Here is a 15,622-nt window from a genome sequence, read left to right on the forward strand (position 1 = left end):
AGAAGGACAATCGCTTGAACCTGGGTGGCAGAGGTTGCAGTGAGCCGAGATCATGCAACTGCACTCCAGCCTAGTGACAGAGAGAGTGAGACTCCGTCTTAAAAAAAAAAAAAAAAAAAAGTATATGAACTTCATCTGGCCTTTTGATCTACTGGGAATTAGGACATATATGTGGGTCAGATTGCCAGAGGAGGAACTTCAGCATGGGCTGAAAGTAGGAAGTAATTAGAACGGGCAACATACAAACATGTCAAAAAACAGAGAAATGTGATCCAGGCCATTAAAAAAATGTGCTCAAGGGTTAAGCATAAATTCAAAAGATATGTATTGTACTCCTATTATATGCAAAATACTATCCCAGCTATGTCTCTCTCAAAATGGGATCAGAGAGCTGAGAAAGCCACAATCTTGACTCAATTTGACACAACTTCTAGCTTATGGTGAACTTCAATGCCATGTATTGAATTAATCCACATACTCTAGTACTTTTGTAGCTGTGCCTTCATAGCTCATTATTTATGTATAAAAAGTGATTTTTGCCATAAACACTACCTTGAGAACATGTTAAGGACAGTGAGATTTTGACAGCAAGGATATTTTAAATCCTTGTTACACATACAAATATTTTAATCAAAATTGTATCAACATTGTTGGCTTTTTGTAAAGATAGTATTTTCTGAACAAAACTCTATTTACCAATTTCATTCTTGGATCAATATGCTATACGATCCTTTTAACCCATTTCCATCTTTTCCATTTTCATTTTTGCTTTGCTAAAATTGTCTTTACTGTGATCAATGATTTTTTTTCTGTGTATATTGTACAATGAATAATTGAAAGATCAAGGTCTTTTGTTCATATTGAATTTCATCAATTATGGCTTCTGCATTTTACATGTAGAGTTTTTGTGCTTATATATGTGTTTATTAATTCTACAAAATCCAATTTTTGGACCATTTTTGCAGATATAAATTTTGTCAAGAATATTTTATTTTTTCATCAATTTTTCAGTCAATAACATGTTATTTTATAGAGTTTTAGTTGTTCTCAATTATGTTTTGTTCCATTTGTTTCTACTATTTCTAATTTACTTTGGGTCAATTTTTGCAGTTCTCAGTGTTCCCATGAGGTATTTTTCCTCAGTCAGTTTTCAACTATAACAAACTTTACTATGTGCACTTTTAGTTTACATGATTTCTACAAGTCTAATTTTTCCTGGGTCAGTTGTTACACTTCTCAAATTTACTGACAAGTGTTTCTTATAAAACAATAAAAAAATCCAATATATGGTGGAATCAAATTATCTTCAAGGTCAAAGCAACAGGGTCAACACTTATTCTTTCATTTGAGGATATGAGTAGCAAATTGGATGACAGCAATAATTCTAAATATGATCTATTATATCCCAGTCTAGTAATAGGGGGTTAAGGCATATTTCAGGATAAATACAATTCCCAGTCCCAGGCCTAGACCTTGAAATTTTGGTCTATTGAAGGGTAAAGTATTCAGTAGTTCCCAATTCATCCATGGCTTCTCAGAGGCTTCAGAACTAGTCAGTTGAATTGAAAGTCTTTTCAAAAACTCATCTAAATTATTTCTTCCTTGGCATCACTACAATTCAGGGAGACTCATACTGTAGCATCATACCATGGTTTTCAAAGAAAGATTGAGATTTAGGAGAGACCAACTAAAGAATAAAACACACTTCTAATTAAAGATGGCAGGTTGCACCCAAATTTACCCCTGCTTGTTTCCCAATATGAACTAAACTGACAAAAGGGGGAAAAATATTTTAAAGGGATAAAAGCAAAAAAAAAAAAAAAAAAAAAAGGAAAGGGGAGGGATGAGTATAATAAAACTTTGGAAACTGTAAAACAAAACTGCTAGTAGTAATTGACATAGACAGCTGGGAACACCAAATTCGAAACTAGAAAGCTAAGAGACATCAAATTCACTCTGTAGAAACAACTTCCCTCTTCAAGGATTTGGTATTTGTAGCATCTGGGACAACTGTAAGTAAGGTAACAGTAGAACTAAAACAGGAGATTTTTTTTTTTTTTGAAAGTGTTTAAGAAGTAGCCATCTTTCCAGTTACCTCCCCACTTATGTTTAGAAAATGCCTATCCAGCCCTATCCTGCCTTTTGCCCCAAAAAGCAATGGGTAGTTTATCATCTGGAGAGGATAAAACAGAAGGTCTACATTGGGGAAATGCTGTACTGTCATAAGTCCTTCCTGTATTTCTATGAGATGGGAATAGGAGCATGCATAAGGTTATACTATGCGCATTCTTTTTAAATCATTTCATGAGGATGCCAGACATGAACATGTGTTGTGCTAGCTGCAGGTATAGTCAAGTATGCTTGCACAGATGTGCAGGTACAAAGCTACTGCCTGACAACAGCGAGTACATACAGTCATGTATTCTGCTGCAACCATCCTTCATTCTGAAAGATGCCATTCATTTTAGATATAAATCAACAATCAACCCACACAGACCTGTTGTTGCTATGATACTAACACTGCAAATTATTTACTACATTTTAGGGAATTTGTCATAGAAACAAAGTTGGAGGGGGACAATGCATACAGAAACAAATATTCCCATATGTTAGGAAGCTACTGCTACACTGTTGTCTTTCATCCTCAAACACAATCTGCAACAGGCTAAGAACTAGGCAATGAGGCATGAAAGCACATACTAAAGCCACTTCTGACACCTACAGTTTTTCATCTGCTTAACCCAAAGAATTCAGAATGTAGTGTTCATTAGATATAGCTCAGGGCACAACTGAGAATCTGAAAGGTTTCTGAATCTACCATCTTCTAGGGAACTACTGAGCCAGCCATAATTTGCTCACACCTGTCTCTCCTACATTCACCACAGCACGTACAATGTAACCTAATGAGCTTTAACTTTGTCCCCAGATACTCTTATTTATTGTTACTACCTGCTGCAATACCTTCAGGTCAATATCTGGGACAATCCAATCTGATTTTGAATCCAGATACAACATCCTATCTCTCCTTTCCTCTCTTTTTCTTTCAGAAGCAGTGTAAATTACTGGCATTAGCAATGACAGCAAACAGAAATTCTCAATAGCAAAGGTAGGTTTTGGTTGCAATAAGAAGTAGATGTAATTTTCTTATATGAGTTCTCTCATCATGAAACTCAATCTCTTTGTGTGTTACCGCTGGCACCAACACTTGGAGTATCTAACTTTCAGCATGATTGTCTCGCAGGTATTGGACAATTCTTACTCTCTTCTATTAACTGGTTTCTGAAAGTATAATATGAACATAATATGGCCAACACTTATCTCTATCAACAGGCATGCCTTATTGCCTGAAAGTAAGTGTCACTTGGTGGCAAATAGGACAAATTGCATGTAACCTTGCAGTACATATGCTTGGAGTCACAGTCAGATCCCAGGTCCACCACTTATTAGATAGAGCTCAAACAAGTCATATACATTTCCTTGGCCTTGGTTTCTTCAATTGGAAAATGAGAAAGGGCCATATTTACCTCATATGGTTAGTGTGAAGAGTAAATGAGATCATGAAGGTACACAGATTGATAGATTATATATATTACTATATTATATATAGAAGATAATATAGAGAGATTATACTAGATATAATCTCAAAAGAAACTGATCCAGAAACACTTAGTAGGTGCTTAATACCTAGTACTTACTGTATGAGAGAAGAGCTTTGCTGTTAGATTCTTTTATGTTGAGCTATTATTGCAGAATTACTATGTTCAGCAAGAGGTACAGAAGTGCAAAATAATAAAGAAGTCAAGTACTTTCTCCTTGAACTTAGAAACCAATAATAACAGAAAGAAGAATATATTAAAAAAAAAAAAAAAACTCGTCCTCCTTCTTCCTAACTCCTTGGACAGAGAAATCTGGGTCCATTGAGAGAATGGCTCTCACTGGCCATGTTACTAATATGAATCATTTTTTCTTGCCAGTTATAGAGAGAAATGAATCCTTTAAATGTGGCCTATCATCAGAAACTGTGCCAAGCCAGTGGCATCTCCCTGGCAGCAAGTATCTCACCAGCTCCATTTTCATCTTTCAATGTCAAGTTCACTTTAAGAATCAATCTTTGGAGAGTCTCCTGTGGCCACCTGCCACCTCCACTAAAGGCTGTCTTTGTAAAGTGTTTTTAAAAAACAAAAAGAGGAATATATTAAACAAACAAACAAACAAAACCCAGAAAATTATTTTCATGTTCCCCTAGAGATATGGCACTTTCGAAGTGACCTAAGATAGAGCCAGAGAGTCAACGTGATGCAGAACTTCTCTTCATCTGCTGCTACCCTTCTGGCCCCTTGGGTTTTGGCAAAAGAAACAAAAAGAGAATGAAGACATGATAAAGATAAAAGAGGACCTCCTTTAAGGAATCAGGAATTGATTTTTTTTTTTTTGTCTCCTAGAAAGCCATTATGAAATGTGAGGGCAGAGAGATTATGACTCCCTTTAATAGTGAGATATTGGCCTCAGAACTATATCACCGAGGGCAGCGGTGGTAAGTTGAGCAGATTATTGCATAAAACTAGGAGCCATGAATAGAGAAGTGGAACATGCCTTTATAGCTAAATGTATGCAAGAATACATACATTTGGCTGGAAAATGGATAGCAATTCAAATATTTTGGAGGAATGAGAGGAGGTCCAAGAAAATAATATTTCTAGGGCTAAATCAGCTAATTACAGAGCAATCTATCACTGGCTGGACCATACATGTGTGGTAGTTAACAGATAATAAGAGAACGCTCAGAAATGAACTTGTTCGGTATACTCAAGACCAGAAGCATCAAAAGAGTGAGACGGAAGACATTCATTCACCAATATTCAAGTTAATAGGCAAAATAAATGACCAGCTAGAGATTCCTATGCTTTTGTTCCCCACTTGACTTAGAGCAGAGTCAGACTAAATTTTTTGAGACATAAAACTTAGACATTGGGGGAGAGGACCCTTTAAGAAAAGAATTCATTATTAGAAATATAACATTACTACAGTCCTTCTCAAGGTCTAGAAAGGGGCACATGAAAATGAGGGGCTTATGCTTTATTAGCCTGACAGTAAATCCACCTCTGTTTCAAAAGTTATCAATGAGGAATATGTTTTGCTTTCTGAATGCTTTCTTTGGGCACCATCCCCATAGTCTCTTACTATAACTTTCTGGGTTGAATTGGGAATTAGCAAAAAAACAACACTGCCAAACTTGAATTAGTAGATATGCAATGGAAAATTTAATATGAGAAGGAGGTTCTAGTTTGCTAATTTATTGTGACATGTTAAATGACACTAAAAAAAGGTAATTTTAATTATAAATACAGTACATTGAATTCAAAATGAATTTAAATAATAAAGCGATACAGCAAATATCCACCAGAATCATGCCATTATATTTCTAGCTTTTTCAAAGGTCTGAGTGTGTGTGTATAAGTGTGTCTGTGTGTGTTTAATCCAAAGTATCCAAATTATATTCACAACGTAGTCATTCTACCAGATGCCACTTTATTCTTATAGAAGACTGGGTGGTTGACTTTTCTTCTCTTTCTCTTTTTATTATTTACATGTGTGTCAGTTTATTTTTGGTGGTATTCTATAATCAAGCTCCATGTTAACATATTGGTTTTAACATTGAAATAATACAGTTTTTGAATTTTGAAAATTAAATTGCTGTAGATGGAAGAAATATATTAACATGTGTATACTGAAAATCTTGACAGAAGTTAGTCCTTCAAACTGGATTGCTAAAAAAAAAAAAAACTTTCCCTAAAGCCCAGGAAATCTCTGACCAGATGATTGGCCAACTCCTGGAATGAGGTTCTAATCTATAATTCCTACCTCTCTCATTTATCATATCATATTGGATGGAACAAGAAGAGGAACTACCTTTTACATTAAAAAATTGTTTTAATGTATGCAAACAATACTCCAGAAACAGTAAAAGCTTTTTTGGGTGACTGCCATAATACCATTTTCTACATAATATGTTCCAGAGATAGTATTCAGTCTTTTTTTATTTATGTGGCAAGAAAAAAAAACAAGGCTACTGATTATCTTTTTAGAGTATATGAATCCGAATTATTTTATTTTTTACAATTTCTTTTTAAAGTCCAAGTATCTCTGACAGCTACTTTTTTTTTTTTATAAGCAGAATGGTGTGGCAAAGAGAGCATGCATTACATGTAGAGACCCTTGAATTATTGTCCCAATTCTGCACTGCAGGGCTTCTGCTTTCTTATTTTTAAAAGGGAAAGATTATTTCTATGTAATGTTGAAGATTCTTTCCAGCTTTAACATTCCATGGTTGTTTGATAAATTTAGTCACTCTTTTCTTGATGGTTTTGAAGCATTATCTTGGCAACTGTTAGATTACATTGCTTTTATTAATCCGGAGTCACCACTGCTGAATTCAGCATCTTTTTATTCAGCCCAGCTGATGATGTTCTTTAAGGGCAGGAGATAACCCAAATATCCTATATTCTTTCTGCAGCCAAGCCAGTGAAACATTTCTGCTGAAGTTTTTTCTGTTTGTCCAAAATCCTAGTGATTTTTGATGGCAATACAGAAAGGAGTTAAAGTCAACTTTCAATTATTCAACATTTTTTTTAAACAGCTGCTATATACGGGGAACCCCTGTAGGCACTAGAGATACAACAGTGAACAACACAGGCTAGATTTCCCTTCTCAAATTGCTTAGAGTCTAGAGAGGGAAGTAGACATTGATCGAATCATATAGATAAATGTGAAAATGCAAATGTGATAAGTGCCATCAAAGATAAGTATATGATGTTCTGAAAATCTATAAGTATTATTTGACCTGCTCAGGGAAGTCAAAGAAGCTTTCCTAAAAAAATAATACTCATCAAAGATCTAAACGGTGTCTTAAAGAGCAAAAAGGAGAAGGAAAGGAGTCTGGGTAGAGAGCATATCCCAGGCAATTGCCCTGTGATGGCAGCAAGGAACATGAGTATATGGAGTTATAGAAGGCAGATAGGGCTGGATCCCAGGAAGTAAAGAATAGCCTGATAGGAGATGAGATTGGAGATATTTGTAGGGGCCTGACTGCACAAAATTCTTTTGTATCAATTTTGACATTTCATCTTTAAGAACAAAGGAAAATCATGGATAAGATCATATTAACATGATTAAGTTTACTTGTCAATCACCTTTCATCTGAGAAAGGAAAGAGGTGAGGCAAATTTGTCTAGAGTTAGATTATGTGGAGAATTAAAACAGTGATGTAATAGGTTTATTGTTATTCTGGATTCTGCTCTGGACTGATAACCTAACTTTTCTTGAACGCTTTATTTCTAGAGTACTAGTTGAGACAGTACCAGGGAGACAATAGAAAGTTATTCGCCATCATTTATGTAACTGAAATGAATTTAGACTTCCGAAGGGTAGTCTTAGGTCCCACAGAATTCCCAGGGGTAGAATTGCAGCTTTGCCAGGTGAGTGGCAACAAAGCTGTATGTTCTCCAGGAGCAATTCTTTCATGAGCCTGCCAGCTACTAGACAATATGCCCAAGAGAGGACACCCAAATTATTCTGCTCATCCTTCCTGGGTCCTTGTGATAGTTCCATATTTTCTCCCATTTTTTTTTTCAATTAAATGCACACGTCTTCTTTATTCCTGAGAAACAATGTAATTTCCATAAGAGATTCCCATTTCTGCTAAATAGCACCTCAGCATCATGTAGCCACAATTCAAAAAATGATTTCCCACAATATTGAACACCAGGAAGCCCACATCCTTTCTAGCTTAGAATGTCCCATGTTCTGTGTAGTGTTAGGGAATCTTACGCAGTATCCCTGGCCCTCACCTACCTCTTATCCTGACACTGGGGTGATTTCAGTTGAGTCTAAGAAGGAAGGGCTGAATGGAACATAGCTTGATACTTATCCTTTTCAGTCTCCTCAGTCCCAATTTCCTGAGGCAACACCAACAGAAACTTTTAGTAGATAATGTTACAACAACATTCGCTGTCTGATAATATGTTACAAGACTAGGAGCTCTAGATCTGGCTAGTGGACGATATATAGGCTTAAGACACATCAGACACCCAGTGAATATCCAAAAAAAAATTCATCTTATTCTATGACTAAGCCCATTTGTTGACTTGTCAAGATTGGCAATGCTGAACTTGATAGTAGAATAACAGGCATAATAACAGGAAATAATATTGAAGAAGAGTGAGATGGGGCAGGCAGCAGGTAGTGTGTTGACTTCTGAACTCTACAAAGCTATATAGCCTGGTCAATGATAGGTTAATCATCTTGTGTTCCCCACAAGATCAGATACCTCCCCCTTTAGATGAAATTTTTCCCTAATTAAATAAAATCTGGTAATGGAAAAGAACATTAAGCAATTATTTGAATAGCTTCAGAAGGATACAGTGATTATTAGCTGTTAAGACACATCAACAACAAAAGCAAAAACAGAAAAAATATATGAGGATTTGATTACTCTTCTAGAAAAATGGGATTAGAATACAAGGGAGAATATGAGTACAAATGGCAATGTCTTGCTGATACTACTAGAAGTGTGCCTGTTTATTTCTGTTATTCTTCCAAATATGGTTAAATGAATTTTACTGTTTGGTAGGTAGCCTAAACATTACATCCATCATCTTTTTTCTCTGACTTTTTTTCCCTCTTTGAAATTTTTATTAAAATGAGAATAGAATGGTTAGTGCCCGTGATCATTAGCTTGCAGAGGCTGGCTTATAAAACAGATTGTTAGTGCCATAAACACAGGCCTGGGAATTCTATCATCCAGTCCCTGATGTGGCATGTCAATTCTCAGGGAATGGCTTATCTTAAATAGTGTTTGCTGTTATTCATAAATATATAATGACAGTGATCCTTAAGCAAACTTCATCCAAATCACTCAATTCTGCACCAGTAATGACTGTACACCCAGTAAAAGGCAATAAGAGGCAGTTGCTCTACACTGTTTGTAATATTCGCCATTATTCAAATACTGTTGACTAACCCTTCACAGCTAAAAAGCTAGTCTCCAAAATTTGGATGGACTAATTCACTGCTGTGGAATTTTAAAATTTCCAAGGTTAAATGAGAAGACACAAAGCAATGACATCAGGAAAATGGAATGAGCAATGAAAATAAAAACATTTTAGATGTTTGATGATCAATATTATTTTATCTCAGAATTTATAGAGGTTATTATAAAAACTAAGAAAGGAATATATTAATATTTAGTTACCCTGTGGATCTAAAAATGAATAAATGGAAAAACATATTATTCTAGGATCAAGATTCAATATTATAATGATAGCACTTCTCTATAAAATTAGCACAATCTCAACTGAAGTACCAAGATGACCAAAGTTTTATATGGAAAAAAAAAGCACATAGAAAAGTCAGGATAAAAACAAAATAAAATTTAAAAAAGAAAAGTCGGCCAGGTGTGGTGGCCTGGGTTGGATGCTATAGCTCACCCGTAATCCCAATACTTTGGGAGGCTGAGGCTGGCAGATTGCCTGAGTCCAGGAGGTTGAGACCCGCCTAGACAACATGATGAAACCCTGTCTCTACCATTAAAAAAAAAAAAAAAAATAGCCAGGCATGGTGGCACATGCCTGAAGTCCCAGTTACTCAGGAGGCTGAGGTCAGAGAATTACCTGAGCCTGGGAGGTCAAGGCTTCAGTGAGCCGAGATTGTGCCACTGCACTCCAGCCTGGGCAACCACAGTGCAGTGAGATCCTGTCTCAAAAAATGAAATAAAATAAAATAAAATAAAATAAAAGAAGGGAAACTGAGACTACTAAATATTAAAACATTGAGCTACAATACTTTATACAGTTTATACTGGCTCAGGTTTTCAGAATGACAATGAACAAGGAAAATAATATGGAGAGATAAATACTTAAGGGGATTTAACATTTGATAAGGGTGAGTAAAAGGTAGATTTTAAAAACATGTTGTTGCAACACTGGTCTAGTATTTTTAAAAATATGACTGGATCCCTTTCTTATATCATACATGAAGATAATGTCCAAGTAGAAAAAATAATAAATAAATATATAAACAGAAAAAAAGAAAGAAAAAGACCAATAAGGATGAAATAGAAATATATAATTTTTTTCCTAAAATACCTGAATGGGAAAATTACAACCAAGAAGCCATAAAACATTTGATAAATTTGTATAAAATTTTAAAACTCCTGCCACTTTCCAATTTATCATAAACTAAGTCAAAAGAAAAATGATAGTTGTGAAAGCTATTTCTATCCAATATGATAGTCTAAGGATTAATATGTTCAATATTAAAATCATTTTACAAATCAAATTTTATTTTATATATTTATTTTTGTGGAGGTGGGTGACAGAGTCTTATGCTGTCATCCAGGCTGGGGTGCAGTGGTGCAGTCTCAGCTCACTGCAGCCTCTGCGTCCCAGGCTCAAGGGATTCTCATGCCTCAGCCTCCCGAGTAGCTAGGATTACAGGTGCGTGCGACCATGCCCAGTTAATTTTTGTATTTTTTGTAGAGATGCGGTTTTACCATGTTAGCCAGGTTGATCTCGAACTCCCTACCTCAGGTGATCCACCCGCCTCAGCCTTCCAAAATCCTGGGATTATAGGCATAGGCCACCGTGCCTGGCCATGGATGAAATTTTAAACTATTCAATAGAAAAAATGAGAACAATAACATGGACAATTTATAGAAGAACAAAACATCAAAACTGTAAAAATTTAAAACTTTTCTGCTACATAACACTGAAGGGAAATACACTGAAATACTAGATACACTTTTGGTGGGCATTTACATTGATGCACTTTGTACAGTCTTTGGCAATATCCATAAAAATATGTAATCCGTATTTCCTTTGACCTAACAATTCTATTTCTAAGAACTTATCCTACAGTATAAATAAATTTATACATATATTTTGCAAAATATATGTATAAAGGGGTTCATTGCAACATTCTTCGTAATAGCAAAACAAAATAAAACAAACCACACAATAAAAACAAAAACCATGAAAACAACTTCTTCTGTATAAAGAAACAGATTAAGTCACTACGCACTGATTAAAATGAAAGAAGTATGCCTATTTATAATGTGTGCTTAATGTCCTGGTGACACTGTTGTGTAAAAAAAAATCAAATTATGTAACTGGGAACAGTTTGATCTCGTTTCTGCTTTTTCCTCTTAAAAATGTAAATTTTGTATGAGTTTATATAAACAAGGAAAAGCTAAACAACATTTCTTTTAGCTCCTACAACATTCCTGATAAGTAATGTTTGGTACCATTCAGTTGCCTCCAATTTAGAACCTAAACTTTAAGGCCAACCAGTAATTCCCATCCCCATTTACACAAATCTAACTTATTCAGCTTTAAGAATACCCTGTTGTCTCTTAACTCATCCAAGTATTTTTCCTCTTTAATGTTTCCAGGGACAAATGAGAGCACAATACACACAAGTACATTGGATGAAATATTTATATCGGAAAGCATATGAGTGTTATAGATCAATGGATGTTATATAATGGAGAAGATGCCTAAACCACAGTGTATAAATAACTGCAGTTTTAAGTACACAGGCAAGTGAGGAAAAAGTAGAATCCATCATTTCCATCAATATATTAATCCTGCTGAGTCTTCCCACACAGTTCAGTTAATTCTTAAAAATCCAGAATGTTCAAAGGTGGAAGACTACAAGAATGGAAGTATTTTCAAGTAACATATGCTGGCTTCTATATTTCTTTAGTGTTACAAGAAAGAAAAAGGTATTTTTGAATTCGAAGGGATTATGGGTAAAGCTGTAGGGAAGTCAGTCCATCCGGCAATGCCTTAGGTCACTTCAAATGAGAAGAGTGGAACAAAGGGGATTTGACTGGTCCTCGATAGGATGTTGCCTATTATCATCTCTGAACTGTGTTTATGCAATTTTCCTATCTGATCTTCCCAGGCAGCATAAATTTGCCATAAATTTGTAGGTTCTGGAATACACAGGTTCTGAAATTTGCCAATTTGCTGCCTACTGATTTGGACAAGTTACTTAACCCCCAAACTATAAAATATACCATAATCCTCTCATCTATAAAATGTACCATAAAGCCTATGTCCTAGGGTTGTTGAAAGGATTAAACGATATGAAGAATGCAAAGTGCTTAGCATGGTGCCTCACACATAGTAAACACTTAGAAGATGCTGTTTTATATTCTTACTTTCTAATCATCAATTTGAAAATTTCCATCTAATGTGAAGTTTGTCTGATGTCTTTTTCTTTTATTTCTACACGTAGCACCTATATAAATTAATCTTGAAATATGACAATTCTACATCCCCTTGTGCTTTCAGGTATCTGTTGATCCTGCCAATCTCCCATAACATGGTAAACAACTACAGGGTACAGGCTGTGCACCTCTTCTGTTTTTTTTCCTCTAAACAGTATCTAGTACATGCACACACAACAAATGGCCAATGAATGATGTTGACTTAGCTCTCCGACAGCTAGAGAGATGCAGCATTTCCAGGTTGTTATATTTACTGCCCACATCTTACAACTGACTAACTAGTTAACCAACCATCCAAAGAAGAAAACAACACGCTGATCAGAACTTATGCTAACAGTTCCTGTGGGTCGATTTCAGAATTCACCTTCTCACTCAGTGTGTTTAGCTTCTTCTCTAAGAGAGATACAGTGGCTACATGTCACAATTCCCCTTCAGTATATGGGCTGCTGTACAAATAGATGTAATCAGTGAGGAAGAAGCTGCTTACTTTCTCAAGCTTGGTAAATATCATACCAGAAGATGAGTCATCTTTGCTGGGAGATATATAACAAAGTAATTATAGAATGTTTTCAGGATATGAATACAATATTTACATAGGACACTTCACCCAAGTATAACCACTTGCACATGTATATTGTACCACTAATATTAAAATGTTCATTTAATATTTAATAATTAGCAGTAAGGTTATTGTAGTAATATTTCTCTATAAGGATCCTTCTCATATTTCTAGGGAAAAATGAATAAACTATGTGTCTAATTAAAAATTCTTATTGCCTCGCACATCAGACACCAGTTTGATTTCTCCTTTTAGCTGCAGTGAGGTCACACTCCTGCATTTGTGACATAGCAGCGGGTTGTCATGGAGATGATAGCTTTATCAGCAACTCTGCTGTGCAATGACTTCACAGCAAGGTTACCAAGAAGCAGATGGGCTGTGAAGGAGACAAATCCTTCTGTCTAAACACAAATAGCATTGATAATTAATTAGCTGAAGCAGCAGGGGAAATTATGAAAATGTGTGAAAGGTAAAATAATTTCTATTTATTTCAGATTTGATAGTTTTATTCCTCTTGCCAGAGGAAGATCACATCCCTCTTCACCTTGGGAAGGTTGTATGATATACTGACTACGGCACTAACTGGTTTGAGTATGCTGGTGTTCACTTTCTGGATTTTGATTTCTTGGTTAAGAAAGCATAGTAAGTATAGTAAGTATTTTGAGCAGCTTTGAATGAGATCCCAGCAGTCCTATTATTCTTGCATTCATTGTGATCCAGTTGCAAGATAAACTGCAGGTGTCATGCAGTTGATGGGATTTCAGAAGGGGTGGAGATACCTTCCAGTGTCCCTGAAATCACATAATGGTTCTATCTGGCATTGAAGAATTTTCAACCACGGGATAATAGAGCTTTAGTTATAGAAAGGACTTTACAGACTGTCCTTGTCCAGGGTCTCTGAACAACTAGGTTCTTGAGATGTTTTGAATAATCAGCTCATATTCATTCAAGATAAAACTGAATAGTTTAACATGATTTAGTTAAAATATGATCTTCTTTATTATACTTTTAAGTTCTTAGATACATATGAAGAGCATGCAGCTTTGTTACATAGGTATACACGTGCCATGGTGGTTTGCTGCACCCATCAACCCATCATCTACCTTAGGTAATTTTCCTAATGCTATCCCTCCTCTAGTCCCCCCATCCCACAACAGGCCCTGGTGTGTGATGTTCCCCTCCCTGTCTCCACGTGTTCTTATTATTTGACTCCCACATACAAGTGAGAACATGCAGTGTTTGGTTTTCTGTTCTTGTGTTAGTTTGCTGAGAATGATGGTTTCCAGCTTCATCCATGACCCTGCAAAGGACATAAACTCATTCTTTCTATGGCTGCATAGTATTCCATGGTGTATATGTGCCACATTTGCTTCATCCAGTCTATCATTGATAGGCATTTGGGTTGGTTCCAAGTCTTTGCTATTGTGAACAGTGCTGCAATAAACATATGTGTGTATGTGTCTTCATAGAATGATTTATAATTTTTTGAGTATATACCCAGTAATGGGATTGCTGGGTCAAATGGTATTTCTGGTTCTAGATCCTTGAGGAATCACCACACTGTCTTCCACAATGGTTGAACTAATTTACACTCCCACAAACAGTGTAAAAGCATACCTGGTTTTCCACATCCTCTCCAGCATCTGTTGTTTCCTGACTTTCTAATGATCACCATTCTAACTGGCATGAGATGGTATCTCATTGTGGTTTTGATTTGCATTTATCTAATGACCAGTGATGATGAGCTTTTTCCATGTTTGTTGGTTGTATAAATGTCTTCTTTTGAGAAGTGTCTGTTCATATCCTTCGCCCACTTTTTGATGGGGTTGTTTTTTTCCTTGTAAATTTGTTTAAGCTCCTTGTAGATTCTGGATATTAGCCCTTTGTCAGATGGATAGATTGCAAAATTTTTCTCCCATTCTGTAGGCTACCTGTTCACTCTGATGATAGTTTCTTTTGCCACACAGAAGCTCTTTAGTTTAATTAGATCCCACTTGTCTATTTTGGCTTTTGTTGCCATTGCTTTTGGTGTTTTACTCATGAAGTCTTTGTCCATGCCTGTGATCTGAATGGTATTGCCTAGGTTTACTTCTAGGGTTTTTATGGTTTTAGGTCTTAGCTTTAAGTCTTCAATCCATCTTGAGTTAATTTTTGTATAAGTTGTAAGGAAGGGGTCCAGTTTCAGTTTTCTGCATATGGCTAGCCAGTTTCCCCAGCATCATTTACTGAATAGGAGATCCTTTCCCCATTGCTTGTTTTTGTCAGGTTTTTTGTCAAAGATCAGATGGTTGTAGATGTGTGGTGTTATTTCTGAGGCCTCTGTTCTATTCCATTTGTCTGTATCTGTTTTGGTACCAGTACCACGCTGGTTTTGGTTACTGTAGACTTGTAGTATAGTTTAAAGTCATGTAGCGTGATGTCTCCAGCTTTGTTCTTTTTGCTTAGGATTGTCTTGGCTACACAGGCTCTTTTTAGGTTCCATATGAAATTTAAAGTAGTTTTTTCTAATTCTGTGAAGAAAGTCAATGGTAGCTTGATGGGACAGCATTGAATTTTTAAATTACTTTGGGAACTATGGCCATTTTCATGATATTGATTTTTCCTAACCATGAGCATGAAATGTTTTTTCCATTTGTTTATGTCCTTTCTTATTTCCTTGAGCAGTGGTCTGTAGTTCTCCTTGAAGAGGTCCTTCACATCCCTTGTAAGTTGGATTCCTAGGTATTTTATTCTCTTTGTAGCAATTGTGACTGGGAGTTCACTCATTATTTGGC

Source organism: Pan troglodytes, chromosome 2 (genome assembly GCF_028858775.2).
Source record: "Pan troglodytes isolate AG18354 chromosome 2, NHGRI_mPanTro3-v2.0_pri, whole genome shotgun sequence".
NCBI classification, from domain to species: domain Eukaryota; kingdom Metazoa; phylum Chordata; class Mammalia; order Primates; family Hominidae; genus Pan; species Pan troglodytes.